Here is a 19,369-nt window from a genome sequence, read left to right on the forward strand (position 1 = left end):
CTATGGGGGTGCCACAGGGTTCAATTCTTGGACCGACTCTCTTCTCTGTATACATCAATGAGGTCGCTCTTTCTGCTGGTGAGTCTCTGATCCCCCTCTACGCAGACGACACCATTCTGTATACTTCCGGCCCTTCTTTGGACACTGTGTTAACAACCCTCCAGGCAAGCTTCAATGCCATACAACTCTCCTTCCGTGGCCTCCAATTGCCCTTAAATACAAGTAAAACTAAATGCATGCTCTTCAACCGATCGCTACCTGCACCTACCCGCCTGTCCAACATCACTACTGTGGACGGCTCTGACTTAGAATACGTGGACAACTACAAATACTTAGGTGTCTGGTTAGACTGTAAACTCTCCTTCCAGACCCATATCAAACATCTCCAATCCAAATTTAAATCTAGAATTGGCTTCCTATTTCGCAACAAAGCATCCTTCACTCATGCTGGCAAACATACCAATGTAAAACTGACCATCCTACCAATCCTCGACTTTGGCAATGTCATTTACAAAATAGCCTCCAATACCCTACTCAACAAATTGGATGCAGTCTATCACAGTGCAATCTGTTTTGTCACCAAAGCCCCATATACTACCCACCATTGCGACCTGTACGCTCTCTTTGGCTGGCCCTCGCTTCATACTCGTCGCCAAACCCACTGGCTCCCTGTCATCTACAAGACCCTGCTAGGTAAAGTCCCCCCTTATCTCAGCTCGCTGGTCACCATAGCAGCTCCCATCTGTAGCACACGCTCTAGCAGGTATATCTCTCTAGTCACCCCCAAAACCAATTCTTTCTTTGGCCGCCTCTTCCTCGTTCCATGATCTCGCCATCACGGTTGACAACTCCATTGTGTCCTCCTCCCAGAGCGCTAAGAACCTTGGCGTGATCCTGGACAACACCCTGTCGTTCTCAACTAACATCAAGGCGGTGGCCCGTTCCTGTAGGTTCATGCTCTACAACATCCGCAGAGTACGACCCTGCCTCACACAGGAAGCGGCGCAGGTCCTAATCCAGACACTTGTCATCTCCCAACTGGATTACTGCAACTCGCTGTTGGCTGGGCTCCCTGCCTGTGCCATTAAACCCCTACAACTCATCCAGAACGCCGCAGCCCGTCTGGTATTCAACCTTCCCAAGTTCTCTCACGTCACCCCGCTCCTCCGCTCTCTCCACTGGCTTCCAGTTGAAGCTCGCATCCGCTACAAGACCATGGTGCTTGCCTACGGAGCTGTGAGGGGAACGGCACCTCAGTACCTCCAGGCTCTGATCAGGCCCTACACCCAAACAAGGGCACTGCGTTCATCCACCTCTGGCCTGCTCGCCTCCCTACCACTGAGGAAGTACAGTCTGCTCTGGCCCCCAATGGTGGAACAAACTCCCTCACGACGCCAGGACAGCGGAGTCAATCACCACCTTCCGGAGACACCTGAAACCCCACCTCTTTAAGGAATACCTAGGATAGGATAAGTAATCCTTCCCACCACCCCCCTTTAAAATTTAGATGCACTATTTGTAAAGTGACTGTTCTACTGGATGTCATAAGGTGAATGCACCAACTTGTAAGTCGCTCTGGATAAGAGTGTCTGCTAAATGACTTAAATGTAAATGTAAAATGTAATTACTGCACCTGTACATAGCCCACCTATAATTTAGCCCAAACAACTACCTCTTTCCTAACTTTTATTTATTTATTTATTTTGCTCCTTTGCACCCCATTATTTGTATTTCTACTTTGCACATTCTTCCATTGCAAAACTACCATTCCAGTGTTTTACTTGCTATATTGTATTTACTTTACCACCATGGCCTTTTTTGCCTTTACCTCCCTTCTCACCTCATTTGCTCACATTGTATATAGACTTGTTTATACTGTATTATTGACTGTATGTTTGTTTTACTCCATGTGTAACTCTGTGTCGTTGTATCTGTCGAACTGCTTTGCTTTATCTTGGCCAGGTCGCAATTGTAAATGAGAACTTGTTCTCAACTTGCCTACCTGGTTAAATAAAGGTGAAATAAAAAATAAATAAATAAAAGTATGGGGTATTGTGTGTAGATTGAAAAGGATAACAATTATATGAATCCATTTTGAATTCAAGCTGTAACACAACAAAATGTGAAATAACTTAATGTGTATGAATAGTTTCCGAAGGCACTGTACAGTATGCATAATTATTGAAAGACCACATTAATTACAGTATCGATTCAGGTTACTTTCTCGGTTAGAAACATTCCATTATGCAATTTAATACATTTTGGGGGATTTGTGTACCCATGAAAACGGTTTTCAACCAATAACATAAGGAGAAACTAAATGTTTGTCACGGTCTGACCATAGATCTGTTATTTTATTCTTTGTTTTAGTATGGTCAGGGTGTGAGTTGGGGTGGGCAGACTATGTTTGTTTTTCTATGTTTGGTTTCTGTGTTCGGCCTAGTATGGTTCTCAATCAGAGGCAGGTGTCGTTAGTTGTCTCTGGTCGAGAATCATACTTAGGTAGCCTGGGTTTCACTTTTGGTTTGTGGGTGTTTGTTTCCGTGTGAGTGTTTGGGCCACACGTTGTGTACTGTTTCGGTTTTGAAAAATTCAAAATTAAATATCATCATGAACACTTACCACGCTGCGCTTTGGTCCGAACCTTACTCCCCCTCAGATGAAGAGGAGGAAAGTCGTTACAATTTTACATATTTAGACTGCATTTATGAGATCTCTATACTCTATATCTCTATAAACACTGCAGTAAATGCAAGAAAAGTCATGTTTGATGTCACACGATATTGGACAAATCCGTCAAAACAGCAATGATGAGAAAGGGTTAAACATAGGTTTAAAATAAACTTGTGAATTGTATTTACTATAGCTATGCCCCCCCATTTATATCTTAATGTTATGATATAAAAACAATTGGCAGATTATTATCAATGATTTATTAATAACAACTGTAACAAGTTGTCCAGTGTTATCCAGTGTAGAAAAACCTCAAAGGTACCCAAGATTATAGAAATATCCATACACATTAACCTCTTGCTCCTACCCGACACGCAGGCGTCCCATCTAGACATCTGGAAATGCAAATGCGCTACGCTAAATGCTAATAGCACTCGTTAAAACGTCAAATGTTCATTAAAATACACATGCAGGGTACTGAATTAAAGCTACACTCGTTGTGAATCCATGCAACAAGTTAGATTTTTAAAATGCTTTTCGGTGAAAGCATGAGAAGCTATTATCTGATAGCATGTAACACCCCAAAAGACCCGCAGGGGACGTAAACAAAATAATTAGCATAGTCGGCGCTACACAAAACGCACAAATAAAATATAAAACATTCATTACCTTTGACCATCTTCGCTGTTGGCACTCATAGATGTCCCATAAACATCACTATTGGGTCTTTTTTTTCTCGATTAAATCGGTCCATATATAGCCTAGATATCGATCTATGAAGACTGTGATCAAGGAAAAAAAGTGTTTTATAACGTAACGTCATTTTTTAAAATTAAAAAAGTCGATGATAAACTTTCACAAAACACTTCGAAATACTTTTGTAATGCAACTTTAGGTATTAGTAAACGTTAATAAGCGATCAAATTGATCCCGAGGCGATGTATATTCTATAGCTGTACGTCTGGAAATAATGTCTGGGTAAATCTCAACCAAAATATCCGGTCGGAGACCGGAAGAAAGGCGCTACCTTGTGTCCGTTTGACCAAGAAACAAATCGTAGGCAAATGACAAGACTGTTGACATCGTGTGGAAGCTGTAGGTATTGCAACCTCGGCCCCATTTAATGTGGTTCACATTCAACAATGGGTTCTAGTGGCGCATGGATATATTTTCGCATTTTCAGTGATCAGATTTTCCTGCGCTTTTCGATGAAACGCACGTTCTGTTATCGTCACAGCCGTGATTTAACCACTTTTATAAACGTCTGAGTGTTTTCTATCCACACATACAAATCATATGCATATACTATATTCCTGGCATGAGTAGCAGGGCGCTGAAATGTTGCGCGATTTTTAACAGAATGTTTGAAAAAGTAGGGGGTAGGAGTAACAGGTTAAAGGCAATTTTCTTTCCATAATGGATACATTTAAGGAAAGGGATTCTGGTCTTTGGTCTTTGCCTTTATTAGGGCTGTTAAGATGACCATATTACCACCACACCGGCGGTCACGAGTCATAACGGCAGTCAAATTCCATGTGACCATTTAGTCACGGTAATTAGGCTTCTCCATGCTCTGATGCTGCTGATGGTCATTAGTAGCCTACCAAATGTGCTAACTGCTTGTTACTCAGCACTCTATCGTCCCTCTAATCACTCTGACTATAATTGTCAGATTAGGATGGAAAAAACTCTAAAGTTTCCAAAACTGTCAAAATATTGTCTGTAAGTGTAACAGAACTGATATTGCAGGCGAAACTCTGAGGAAAATCAAACCAGGAAGTGGCTTCTATTTTGAAAGCTCCATGTTCCATAGTCTGCCTTCGCTCCATTTAAAGGGATATCAACCAAATTCCTTTCCCTATCGCTTCCTCAAGGTGTCAACAGGATTTAGACATAGTTTCGGGCTTTTATTTAGAAAAATGAGCGAGAAAGATAACATTGCGTCAGTGGATAGCTGGGTGTTCGCATGAGTTTTGCTTGCGCAACAGAGTGGGGTAGCCATTGTTCCTCCCTCTCCAATTGAAAAAGCGATTGTCCCGGTTGATATATTATCAATTATATATTTTAAAAACAACCTTAGGATTGATTATAAAAAACGTTTGACATGTTTCTGTGGACATTACGGGTACTACTTGGAATTTTCGTCTGCGATGTCGTGACCGCTCGAGCCTGTGGATTTCTGAACATAACGCGCCAAACAAATGGAGGTATTTTGGATATAAAAATAATCTTTATGGAACAAAAGGAACATTTATTGTGTAACTGGGAGTCTCATGAGTGAAAACATCCGAAGATCATCAAAGGTAAGCGATTAATTTTACTGCTTTTCTGATTTTCGTGACCAAGCAACTTTGATGTTCATAATGTTTTGTCTAGTGATCGATAAACTCACACAAACGCTTGGATTGCTTTCGCTGTAAAGCATATTTTCAAAATCTGACATGACAGGTGGATTAACAACAAGCTAAGCTGTGCTTTGCTATATTGCACTTGTGATTTCATGAAAATTAAATATGTTTAGTAATTTTATTTGAATATGGCTTGCTGCAATTCAGCGGATGTTGATGAAAATGATCCCGCTAATGGGATAGGGTGCTTAAGTGCATTGCTTATCTTTACAACAGGAGTATAGCCTGTCTGGCAGGCATGAAAATGAACCATGGGAAAAGTGTCCTCGATTCAGTATTTAACTGTCCCTGTTTTGAGACAGGTGCATGATAATGGTCCATTCTAAATCAAAACAAATTTAACACATATATTATTTAGTATATGTAAAGAAAAGATTAAAACAAGAATAGTCTGATGGGTGACAATATTAGCCTATCACTTGTGAATGATGCCGAGCTTGTGTGCAGTAAGGAAAGAAACAGTGTGTCATGACTGTCCAAAAGAATCCAAATAGGTCAGATCAGGTTTGCAATGAGTAACTTCACTCAGATCCCCTCTGAACCCTAGAGCGGGAAGCGAAGAACTGGTTGGGATTAACAACTCACACCCTGATGTAAATCAAGGGAGAATATTCATGTCTGCGCTCTCAAGACCAAAGGAAGGGTCTTTGTTTCAACAGATGTTTTCCAGCTTAAACACTAACACATTCAAAAGTGAACACTGGAACAATATTTCTAACTTAAAATGTGGCGAATGATCAGAAGTGATATATAGAACACTAATGGAATTATGTTTGTTATTTTGTGATGTCATTAAAAATGTTATAAAGGAAATTCTGGAACTAGGAAAGTATACTCACTACATACAGTTGAAGTTGGAGTCATTAAAACTCGTTTTTCAAACACTCCACAAATGTTTTGTTAACCTCTAGCGTCGAGCAATCCCGTATCCGGGAGCGTAATCATAGCCTCAAGCTCATTACCATAACGCAACGTTTCCTATTCATGAAAATCGCAAATGAAATGAAATATATTGAAACACAAGCTTAGCCTTTTGTTGACAACACGGTCATCTTAGATTTTCAAAATATGCTTTAACCAAAGCTACACAAGCATTTGTGTAGGAGTATTGATAGCCTAGCATAGCATTAAGCCTAGCATTCAGCAGGCAACATTTTCACAAAAACAAGAAAAGTATTCAAATAAAATAATTTACCTTTGAAGAACTTCGGATGTTTTCAATGACGAGACTCTCAGTTAGATAGCAAATGTTCATTTTTCCCAAAAAGATTATTTGTGTAAGAGAAATATCTCCGTTTTGTTCATCACGTTTGGCTAAGAAAAAAAAAAGAAAATGCAGTCACTTACAACGGCAAACTTTTTTCGAAATTAGCTCCATAATATCGACAGAAACATGGCAAACGTTGTTTAGAATCAATCCTCAAGGTGTTTTTCACATATCTATTCGATAATCTATCAGTGGTGGCAGCTGGCTTCTCATCAGAAGAAAACAGAAAAATACTGCAGCTGGAGATTACGCAATAATTGCGACGGAGGACACCAAGTGACCAGCTGGTAAATGTAGTCTCTTATGGTCAATCTTCCAATGATATGCCTACAAATATGTCACAATGCTGCAGACACCTTGGGGAAAACGTGGAAAAGGTAAGCTGACTCCTAGCTCCTCCACAACCATATAAGGAGTCATTGCCATGAGGCGGTTTCAAAAAATGCGGCACTTCCTGTTTGTATTTTTATCTGGGTTTTTCTGTAACATCCGTTCTGTGGCACTCACAGACAATATCTTTGCAGTTTTGGAAACGTCAGAGTGTTTTCTTTCCAAAGCTGTCAATTATATGCATAGTCAAGCATCTTTTCATGACAAAATATCTTGTTTAATAACGGGAACATTTTTCATCCAAAAATTAAAAGAGCGCCCCCTATATCGAAGAAGTTAACAAGCTATAGTTTTGGCAAGTCGTTTGGACAAATACTTTGTGCATGACACAAGACATTTTTCAAACAATTGTTTATTTAACTTAGAATTCTCTGTATCACAATTCCAGTGGGTCAGAAGTTTACATACACTAAGTTGACTGTGCCTTTAAAACCAGTTAAGGATAGGCCCCCTTTGGAGGAATTGCGTGCCCATAGTAAACTGAAAAAAAATCTGTCCAAAATTGCTAATATATGCATATAATAATAATTATTGGATAGAAAACACTCTAAAGCTTCTAAAACCATTTGAATTATGTATGTAAGTATAGCAGAACTCACAGGGCAGGCAATCTCCCAAACTATTTTTGGGAGCCTCAAACTTGGGGCAACTTTGACGTCATCGCCCCCACCCTTCCCAACCAGCTATGGATCTGGAGACACTTTCTATGTCTTCCACTAGATGTCCTCATTCAGTACAGCGTTTAATTGTGCAAATCCCGCGTGTTTTGAGCCTTTGGTAGGCAAAAGACTGAGTGGACTTGTTAATGTGTGGAGCTTAAATATTTCTACGAATATTTTTGCATTCTGTGTGCCATCTTTTGAGCTGAGCGTGGGGGGGCCTTGGGGAACGTGGTAGCGTGAACAAGTTAAACAGCTTGGAAAATTCCAGAAAATTACGTCATGGCTTTAGAAGCTTCTGATAGGCTAATTGACATAATTTGAGTCAATTGGAGGTGTACCTGTGGATGTCTTTCAAGGCCTACCTTCAAACTCAGTGCCTTTTTGCTTGACATCATGGGAAAATCTAAATAAATCAGCCAAGCTCAGAAAAAACATTGTTGACCTCCACAAGTCTGGTTCATCCTTAGGAGCAATTCTCAAATGCTTGAAGGTACCACATTCATCTGTACAGACAGTAGTACGCAAGAATAAACACCATGGGACCACACAGCTGTCTTACCGCTCAGGAAGGAGATGCGTTATATCTCCTAGAGATGAACGTTCTTTGGTGCCAAAAGTGCAAATCAATCCCAAATCTACTGTAAAGGACCTTATGAAGATGCTGGAGACAACTGTCACAAAAGTATCTGTATCCACAGTAAAATGAGTCCTTTATTGACATAACCTGAAAGGCCGCTCAGCAAGGAAGAAGCCACCGCTCCAAAACCTCCATAAAAAAAGCCAGACTGCAGTTTGCAACTACACGGGAACAAAGATTGTACTGTTCTGAGAAATGTCCTCTGGTCTGATGAAACAAAAATAGAACTGTTTGGCCATAATGACCATCGTTATGTTTGGAGGAAAAAGGGGTAGCTTGCAAGCTGAAGAACACCATCCCAACTGTGAAGCGTTTGACATGTTTCTAAAGGACTGTAACAGAACTTTTCGAGTTTCGAGTTTTTGTCTGGATGAAGTGCCTGCGCCTCATGAAGATGGATTACTGGGCTGAACACGCTAACAACAAGTCGCTATTTGGACATAAATTATGGAACTTTATGGAACAAATCAGTCATTTATTGTCGAACTGGGATTCCTGGGAGTGCCTTCTGATGAAGATCATCAAATGTAAGTGAATATTTATGGTGTTGTTTCTAACTTTGTTGATTCCAAAATGGTGGATATTCCTCTGGCTGTTTTGGGTTCTGAGCGCCGTTCTCAGATTATGCTTTTTCCATAACGTTTTTTTTAAATCTGACACAGCGGTTGCAGTAAGGAGAAGTCTATCTTTAATTCTGTGAACAACACTTAACCACTTAAGCCTAGGGCTCTATACTGCCCCCGTTGGAGAAAGTGCGTGCCCATAGTAAACTGAAAATATTTTTTCCCAAATTGCTAATATATGCATGTAAAAATTATTATTGAATAGAAAACACTCTAAAGTTTCTAAAACCGTTTAAATTATGTCTGTATGTAAAGCAGAACTCTCAGGGCAGCCTTTCTCCCAAACTCTCTCTTGTGAAGAGAAAAGTTGGGTCAACTTTGACGTCATCGCCCCCACCCTTCCCAGGCAGCTACCGATCCAGGAACAGTCTCTATCTCTTCAGCGCGATGCCTGCTTTCAAATGACACGTTCATTGTGAGAATCCCACAAGCCCTCGACGTTTGGCGGGCGAAATTGCTCGTGTCCCTCTGAAAAACAGGCACTCTATTGCGCACGGCCGATTTGGAGTACGTTCTTTTCCATGATCCAGCATTTGAAGCCGGTTTGTCTGTTCGCGCTGATCTTTGTTCTACATGCTAAAAACATCATAAAGCTCGATTTTTCACATAGTTTGACCAGTTTAGTCGACATATAATATGTAAATTGGAAGTTTTGATGCGCAAGAGTGCTGGACCAGAAGTAATTTTGGATGCATTTCAGCCGAAGCTGTTAACATATGCTAATACAGAGACACACAACGTGAAACCAAACGATGTATTGGGTAAGTATGACTCCTTCTACGTCTTCTGATGGAAGAACATCAAAGGTAAGGGAATATTTATGTGGTTATTTTGGGTTTCTGTGGACTCCAAACGTAGAGGAGACATACTGCTAATATCTGAGCGCCGAGTCATAGCAGTGAACGATGTCTGTAACGTTAAAAATAAATGTAATACAGCGGTTGCATTAAGAAGAAGTGTATCTTTGTAAATATATGTAGAACATGTATATTTAGTCATGTTTATTGCTTGTTATCTGACGTTATCTGTCAGAGCTATCATCATTTCTCCGGACATTTGAGTAGCATTTTTTGAAATGTCGTCATTGTAAACAGAGATTTATGGATATAAATGGCATATTATTGAAAAAATTAAATGTACTGTGTAACATGTAATATTACTGTAATCTGATGAAGATTTTCAAAAGGTTAGTGAATTATTCATTTTTTTAATCCTACTTTTAAATTGTATTTTTTTCTGGGACAAAATGGCCGCCGCTTGTCTTTTGTTTCGGTGGTGATCTAATATAAATATGTGCTATGTTTTAGCTGTAAAACATTTTAGAAATCTGACTTGCTGGGTAGATGAACAAGGTGTTTATCTTTCATTTGAGCTATTGGACTTGTTAATGTGTGGAGGTTAAATATTTCTAAGAATATTTTTTTGCATTGTGTGTTATGGTAATGAGCTTGAGCCGTAGTCACGATCCCGGATCCGGGATGGGGAGTTCACTCAACCACGTATATTTTATCAATATTTATTATGAGTATTTCTGCAAAATCACCGGAAGTTTTGGAATCAAAACATTACTGCACGTAAGGCGCCAATGTAAACTGAGATTTTTGGATATAAATATGCACATTATCGAATAAAACATACATGTATTGTGTAACATGATGTCCTATGAGTGTCATCTGATGAAGATCATCAAAGGTTAGTGATTCATTTTATCTATTTTTCTGCTTTTTGTGACTCTTATCTTTGGCTGGAAAAATGGCTGTGTTTTTTCGACTTGGCTATGACCTAACATAATCATATGTTGTGCTTTAGCTGTAAAGCATTTTTGAAATCGACACGATGGGTAGATTAACAAAATGTTTATATTTCATTTGCTGTATTGGACTTATTAATGTGTGAAAGTTACATATTTCTAAAAAATATTTTTGAATTTCGCTCGCTGCCTTTTCAGCGGAATGTTGTCGGGGTTCCGCTGCGCTAGAAAGGTTAAGGATGAGCTTGCTGCTCGCGAGTTACCCACGGATCTTGACTCCCTCATTGCTTTGACCATCCGCATTGATGGGCGATTGCGGGAACAACAGATGGAGAGGAAATTTGATTTCGCTTACACGTCCAGGGATTCAACCTAGCCTCTGAGTCATCCTGGAAGTCCCCAACGGTCCCATAGCCGAGAGAACCCGAGGTTTCCCAACCTTCCCATCAGTCACAAAGACGTCCAAGGCACTGTTTCCAGAGCCTATGCAACTAGGCAGAGCTGGGCCGTCTCCAGAGGAACACAGGATCAACACAAGAAGCTATCCGTATTGCGGGACTTTTGGTCATTTTCATTCCTTTTGCCCGGTAAAAGACCAAGTGGGCCATTTGGAGAACTTTTCTGCTTCCCTTACTCTCACCCCTTTTCAAACCATTCCTCATTGACTCTGGGGCCGAGGAGAGTTCCGGTTCCGGGTTGGAGCGAGCGGTCGCATTCGCACTTCGCTCTGCAGGTTGTATAACTTTTTCATTACATTTCATTATAGTACAACGGTTGATTTGTCTAATCTTAGCAATTCTTCTTAGCTAGCTACATAGCCGTCCTTGTATCAGAGATAATTGCATAATTATCGTATTTCGTCGCCCTAACGTAGCCTTCACTGCTATTCGCCCAGCTAGCAAACGCTAGCTAACGCACACAGATTACCATCACTGTAGTGCTATTCACTCAACTGAACGACTTGATTAGTCTAGTGTTAGCTAGCTACATAGCTGTCTTTGTTTCCAAGATAATTGTGTAGTTTAGTGTGTGTAGCCTTGGAGTGATTATCTTAATTCACTGAGGTTCGCTAGCCAGCTATTTGTCGTCCTTAACGTAGGAGACTCTGCTAGCTAGCCAACAGCTAACTGCTAACAGCTAGCCAACGTCTACTGTTTTGAATTCAACAACCCGGTCAGGTAGTTTCACATTTTCATTTCATTTCATTACAGTACAACGGTTTGATTTGTTTGATCGTAGCTAGCTACATAGCCGTCTTTGTTTCAAAGATAATTGTGTAGTCTAGAGCGATTTCCTAGGTTAGCTAGCCAGCTATTGTCGTTCTTTTAACGCAACGTAACGTAAACAACACTGCTAGCTAGCCAGCTAGCCCCCGAATAGTACCACTGTAGAAACTATTACACTCAACGGAACGACTTGATTAGTGTAGTGTCAACAACGCAGCTACTGCCAGCTAGCCTACTTTAGCAGTACTGTATCATTTTAATCATTTTAGTCAATAAGATTCTTGCTACGTAAGCTTAACTTTCTGAACATTCGAGACGTGTAGTCCACTTGTCATTCCAATCTCCTTGCATTAGCGTAGCCTTTTCTGTAGCCTGTCAACTATGTGTCTGTCTATCCCTGTTCTCTCCTCTCTGCACAGACCATACAAACGCTCCACACCGCGTGGCCGCGACCACCCTAATCTGGTGGTCCCAGCGCGTACGACCCACGTGGAGTTCCAGGTCTCCGGTAGCCTCTGGAACTGCCGATCTGCGGCCAACAAGGCAGAGTTCATCTCAGCCTATGCCTCCCTCCAGTCCCTTGACTTCTTGGCACTGACGGAAACATGGATCACCACAGATAACACTGCTACTCCTACTGCCCTCTCCTCTCCTCCGCCCACGTGTTCTCGCACACCCCGAGAGCTTCTGGTCAGCGGGGTGGTGGCACCGGGATCCTCATCTCTCCCAAGTGGTCTTTCTCTCTTTCTCCCCTTACCCATCTGTCTATCGCCTCCTTTGAATTCCATGCTGTCACAGTTACCAGCCCTTTCAAGCTTAACATCCTTATCATTTATCGCCCTCCAGGTTCCCTCGGAGAGTTCATCAATGAGCTTGATGCCTTGATAAGCTCCTTTCCTGAGGACGGCTCACCTCTCACAGTTCTGGGCGACTTTAACCTCCCCACGTCTACCTTTGACTCATTCCTCTCTGCCTCCTTCTTTCCACTCCTCTCCTCTTTTGACCTCACCCTCTCACCTTCCCCCTACTCACAAGGCAGGCAATACGCTTGACCTCATCTTTACTAGATGCTGTTCTTCCACTAACCTCATTGCAACTCCCCTCCAAGTCTCCGACCACTACCTTGTATCCTTTTCCCTCTCGCTCTCATCCAACACTTCCCACACTGCCCCTACTCGGATGGTATCGCGCCGTCCCAACCTTCGCTCTCTCTCCCCCGCTACTCTCTCCTCTTCCATCCTATCATCTCTTCGCTCTGCTCAAACTTTCTCCAACCTATCTCCTGATTCTGCCTCCTCAACCCTCCTCTCCTCCCTTACTGCATCCTTTGACTCTCTATGTCCCCTATCCTCCAGGCCGGCTCGGTCCTCCCCTCCCGCTCCGTGGCTCGACGACTCATTGCGAGCTCACAGAACAGGGCTCCGGGCAGCCGAGCGGAAATGGAGGAAAACTCGCCTCCCTGCGGACCTGGCATCCTTTCACTCCCTCCTCTCTACATTTTCCTCCTCTGTCTCTGCTGCTAAAGCCACTTTCTACCATTCTAAATTCCAAGCATCTGCCTCTAACCCTAGGAAGCTCTTTGCCACCTTCTCCTCCCTCCTGAATCCCCCCTCCTCCCTCTCTGCAGATGACTTCGTCAACCATTTTGAAAAGAAGGTCGACGACATCCGATCCTCGTTTGCTAAGTCAAACGACACCGCTGGTTCTGCTCACACTGCCCTACCCTATGCTCTGACCTCTTTCTCCCCTCTCTCCAGATGAAATCTCGCGTCTTGTGACGGCCGGCCGCCCAACAACCTGCCCGCTTGACCCTATCCCCTCCTCTCTTCTCCAGACCATTTCCGGAGACCTTCTCCCTTACCTCACCTCGCTCATCAACTCATCCCTGACCGCTGGCTACGTCCCTCCCGTCTTCAAGAGAGCGAGAGTTGCACCCCTTCTGAAAAAACCTACACTCGATCCCTCCGATGTCAACAACTACAGACCAGTATCCCTTCTCTCTTTTCTCTCCAAAACTCTTGAGCGTGCCGTCCTTGGCCAGCTCTACCGCTATCTCTCTCAGAACGACCTTCTTGATCCAAATCAGTCAGGTTTCAAGACTAGTCATTCAACTGAGACTGCTCTTCTCTGTATCACGGAGGCGCTCCGCACTGCTAAAGCTAACTCTCTCTCCTCTGCTCTCATCCTTCTAGACCTATCGGCTGCCTTCGATACTGTGAACCATCAGATCCTCCTCTCCACCCTCTCCGAGTTGGGCATCTCCGGCGCGGCCCACGCTTGGATTGCGTCCTACCTGACAGGTCGCTCCTACCAGGTGGCGTGGCGAGAATCTGTCTCCTCACCACGCGCTCTCACCACTGGTGTCCCCCAGGGCTCTGTTCTAGGCCCCTCTTATTCTCACTATACACCAAGTCACTTGGCTCTGTCATAACCTCACATGGTCTCTCCTATCATTGCTATGCAGACGACACACAATTAATCTTCTCCTTTCCCCCTTCTGATGACCAGGTGGCGAATCGCATCTCTGCATGTCTGGCAGACATATCAGTGTGGATGACGGATCACCACCTCAAGCTGAACCTCAGCAAGACGGAGCTCCTCTTCCTCCCGGGAAAGGACTGCCCGTTCCATGATCTCGCCATCACGGTTGACAACTCCATTGTGTCCTCCTCCCAGAGCGCTAAGAACCTTGGCGTGATCCTATAATAATAATAATATATGCCATTTAGCAGACGCTTTTATCCAAAGCGACTTACAGTCATGTGTGCATACATTCTACGTATGGGTGGACAACCTGGACAACACCCTGACGTTCTCAACTAACATCAAGGCGGTGTCCCGTTCCTGTAGGTTCATGCTCTACAACATCCGCAGAGTACGACCCTGCCTCACACAGGAAGCGGCGCAGGTCCTAATCCAGGCACTTGTCATCTCCCGTCTGGATTACTGCAACTCGCTGTTGGCTGGGCTCCCTGCCTGTGCCATTAAACCCCTACAACTCATCCAGAACGCCGCAGCCCGTCTGGTGTTCAACCTTCCCAAGTTCTCTCACGTCACCCCGCTCCTCCGCTCTCTCCACTGGCTTCCAGTTGAAGCTCGCATCCGCTACAAGACCATGGTGCTTGCCTACGGAGCTGTGAGGGGAACGGCACCTCAGTACCTCCAGGCTCTGATCAGGCCCTACACCCAAACAAGGGCACTGCGTTCATCCACCTCTGGCCTGCTCGCCTCCCTACCACTGAGGAAGTACAGTTCCCGCTCAGCCCAGTCAAAACTGTTCGCTGCTCTGGCCCCCAATGGTGGAACAAACTCCCTCACGACGCCAGGACAGCGGAGTCAATCACCACCTTCCGGAGACACCTGAAACCCCACCTCTTCATGGAATACCTAGGATAGGGTAAGTAAGGGTAAGTAATCCTTCTCACCCCCCCCTTCTCCCCCAAAAAAAAAAAAAAGATTTAGATGCAAGTGGCTGTTCCACTGGATGTCATAAGGTGTATGCACCAATTTGTAAGTCGCTCTGGATAAGAGCGTCTGCTAAATGACTTAAATGTAAATGTAATGTAAATGAGAGGATTTTGGACGCCACACTGGCTTTCGAGCTGAATATCCCCACTCAGCCCCTCTCCTTCCCCACTTATGTTAGAGTCCCTTTCAGAGGAGTTAGCAGGATGGCATGTCTGGTTATTTCTGTAAAGTGCCAAGGACTGTTGCTATGGTCCTACCTGTCGGTGAGTACATATCTATTTTTGAACTATTGGTGATGCTCTACAGAGGAAATACAATGTGAGGAATCGGGAGCTTCTCATGGTGAAGATGGCATTGGAGGAATGGAGGCACTCTCTAGAAGGGGAAGAACATCCGTTCATTGTGTGGATCGACCACAAAAACCTGGAGTATCTCCGCACCACCTAGCGCCTCAACTCCAGGCAAGCCAGATGGGCCCAGCTGTTCATCTGGTTCAACTTCTCCCTCTCATACTGTCCGGGATCCAAGAATGCCAAACACTCCCTGAACTTTGTCACCGGTCTTCCCCTGTCTGATTGCAACACCGCCATCCCGACCATGGTGGATCGGTTTTCCAAAGCAGCCCACTTCATTCCTCTCCCCAAAACACCATCTGCCATGGGCCAAAATACCATCTGCCTGGTAGGCCCTCCTCAAGAACACCTCCAGTTATCGACGACAAGTGGATTGCCATTGGACCCCGGCTCCCCGGTATAGTCTCGGGCAGAAGTTATGGCTGTCCACCCAAGATCATTAGCCCCTCTGCTGTCCGCCGTCTTTTTCATCCTTCGTATTCATCCTACATTCCATGTGTCTAGAATTAAGCCACTGTCTCAGAGCCCTTTGTCTTCTATTTCCAGTCCCACCCCTCCTCCATGTGTCGTCGATGGCCATCCGGCGTACACGATGAGAAGCCTCCTGAGGGTTCGACTACAGGGCAGGGGTTTCCAGTACATGGTTGATTGGGAGGGTTTTGGCCCAGAGGAGAGGTGTTGGGTCCTCGCTAGAGACATCCTGGCCCAGCCCTCATCGCCGACTTCCACCCCTGGCACCCCGGTCAACCAGGTATGCGCTCTGGTAGGACATCTACTGCATTATCCCCTGTGTATTTATACCTGTGTTCTCTGTTGCCAGTTTGTCTTGTTTGTCAATTCAACCAGTGTTTTTGTGTCAGCTCCTGCTTTCCCCAGTCTCTCTTTTCTCATCCTCCTGGTTTTTGACCCTTACCTGTCCTGACACTGTACCCACCTCTCCTGACCACGCTGCCTGCCCCTATCCCTGAGCCTGCCTGCCATCCTGTACCTTTGCCCACCTCTGGATTACCGACCTCTGCCTGACCTGAAACTGATACTGCCTGCCGTCCTGTACCTTTGCCCCTGTTGCTGTAATAAACATTGTTACTTCGACACGGTCTGCATCTGGGTCTTACCTTGATACATATACACCGCATGTGTTTGTGTGTATGAGCAGAGTTAGAGGGAGATCTCATTTCTGCCTGAGAGCAGCTAGAAGCTGATTAAAAGTAAATTCCAGTTAGTGTTATCTGTGATACCCTAAAAGCCCTAGTTTGGGGTTATTACTGTAGTAATGGATGAGAAGAAGACGACAGAGAAAGTACGGGAGTATAGTTTGAGTGGCAACGGTCATGGGAATAATAACGAGGTGATGGTTCAAGTGTAGATAACTATAGATGGATGGAAGAAACGAGGATTGTTTGTTCAACGTTGTCATGTTCTGACCTTAGTTCTGTTATTATATATTTGTTTTAGTATGGTCAGGGCGTGAGTTGGGTGGGCAGTCTATGTTTGTTTTTCTATGTTGGTTTTTGAGTTCGGCCTAGTATGGTTCTCAATCAGATGCAGCTGTCAATTGTTGTCCCTGATTGAGAATCATACTTAGGTAGCCTGGGTTTCACTTTTGGGTTCTGGATGTTTGTTTTCCGTGTGAGTGTTTGGTCCACTGTTTTCGGTTTTGTTTATTCACGTCATCGTTTGTTGTTTTGTGCGAGTGTTCTATTGTCTTTATTAAAAAACATTATGGACACTTACCACGCTGCGCATTGGTCCTCCGATCCTTCTTGCTACTCCTCCCCAGAAGAGGAGGACGAGAACCGTTACAAACGTAACCTGTTTCTAAACATTCCACTGCACGGATGTGCCCTGCTGAACGCAGCCCTGGCTTCCCACTCTCAGCTGTCTTCCCAAACATTCACCTTCAATCCACTACTCTGAAAGTGGTTCCTCCACCATGCAAGCAGTGGAGTTGGAACATAGATGGGACAAGTCCAAGTTTAAAGGTGGTGGTAAGAGAGCTGACAGAATTACTGCATAAGCTGTACAGTATGTATTCAAACACAGTGACAAGGGCCCATTACTCAGAGTTGGGTGGTGGAAGGAGGCTTTGTACCAAAGACTTATCAAGGACTTATTCACACCTCTACTTTTTATTCACACCTCTACTTACACAACCACCATGCAACAGAAACAGTGAGACTAATTTCAACATGACTGCAGTACACACACACACACACACACACACACACACACACACACACACACACACACACACACACACACACACACACACACACACACACACACACACACACACACACACACACACACACACACATTGTATACCTAAATTGAGCTTTGAAAAGGTTTTGAGTTGATTTTCATTGTGGGGGTCTGGTTTTACAGGAAATTACCTTGTTTTCCGACATTTGTCATTATGCTGGACCCTCCCCTTACTCTTATCTTTACCCCTCCTACTCACATCCACTTTAACTTTCTCTCCCTACACCTACTCACATATCTGGTCCCTCAACTTTCCTAAAGCTCAATTCAAAGTCCACAGCTGCAGAAACGTGACAGTCTGCGCAGACCATTATTACACTTTCAACCTAATTTACTAATCTGTTATCGAGTCGCGGAGGTAGCCTTTTTTCACTTAAGCTTATCCGTGTATCTCGTTGACCCACTAATTCATCCCCCAACCCAGCCTTGCCACCCTCGCTCTCTCCCTTTTTCCTTCTTTCCCTCCCTACCTACCTTTCTCACTCCCTTCTTCCCCTGTCCCCCAGGTCCTCCCAGCCTAGCAACCATAGAGAGGGATTGTTGTTTGATTTGGGACTCTTTGAACTAAACTTATTTGTTAGGTCCACAGACGAGAGAACGGTGACACCCTCTAACCAGCGCTGATATATTGCTGCAAAGACAACACCCTCTCCAACAGAGCACTGGTTATTAATGGACATATTTCACATCATCTGTTTCCAGATAACACACTCTTATCTGAGCTCTGTGTGCATTCCTGCTCCTGCCTTGCATGTACGTAACCCACTGTGAGGTTTGTGTTTGTGTGTTGGGGGGATAGATGAGGGTGGAGGTGGAGGGGGTGAGAGAATGTGCGTGTGTGTGCACGCGTGTGTCTATGTGTGTCTGTATTCATGTATGTGTTCTGAGTATAGTATGTTCAGTATATATCATGCTATCCTATACACACGGATTGTCCTATGCAGTCATGGATCCCCCAGACCCTCCCTCTACATTCTATACCCAGAGGCCAGGCAGCCCAGTGGGGGGAGAGAAGATATTCTACACCCAGAGGCCAGGCAGCCCAGTGGGGGGAGAGAAGACATACTACACCCAGAGGCTAGACAGCCCAGAGTGGGGGAAGACGTTCTACACCCAGAGGCCAGGCAGCACAGTGGGGGGAGAGAAGACATTCTACACCCAGAGGCCAGGCAGCCCAGTGGGGGGAGAGAAGACATTCTACACCCAGAGGCCATGCAGCCCAGTGGGGGGAGAGAAGACATTTTACACCCAGAGGCTAGACAGCCCAGTGGGGGGAGAGAAGACATTTTACACCCAGAGACTAGATAGCCCAGTGGGGGGAGAGAAGACATTTTACACCCAGAGACTAGATAGCCCAGTGGGGGGAGAGAAGACATTCTACACCCAGAGGCTAGACAGCCCAGTGTGGGGAGAGAAGACATTCTACACCCAGAGGCTAGACAGCCCAGAGTGGGGGAGAAGACGTTCTACACCCAGAGGCCAGGCAGCACAGAGGGGGGAGAGAAGACATTCTACACCCAGAGGCCAGGCAGCCCAGTGGGGGGAGAGAAGACATTTTACACCCAGAGGCTAGACAGCCCAGTGGGGGGAGAGAAGGCATTCTACACCCAGAGGCTAGATAGCCCACTGGGGGGAGAGAAGACATTTTAC

Source organism: Oncorhynchus keta, chromosome 22 (genome assembly GCF_023373465.1).
Source record: "Oncorhynchus keta strain PuntledgeMale-10-30-2019 chromosome 22, Oket_V2, whole genome shotgun sequence".
Lineage (NCBI taxonomy): Eukaryota > Metazoa > Chordata > Actinopteri > Salmoniformes > Salmonidae > Oncorhynchus > Oncorhynchus keta.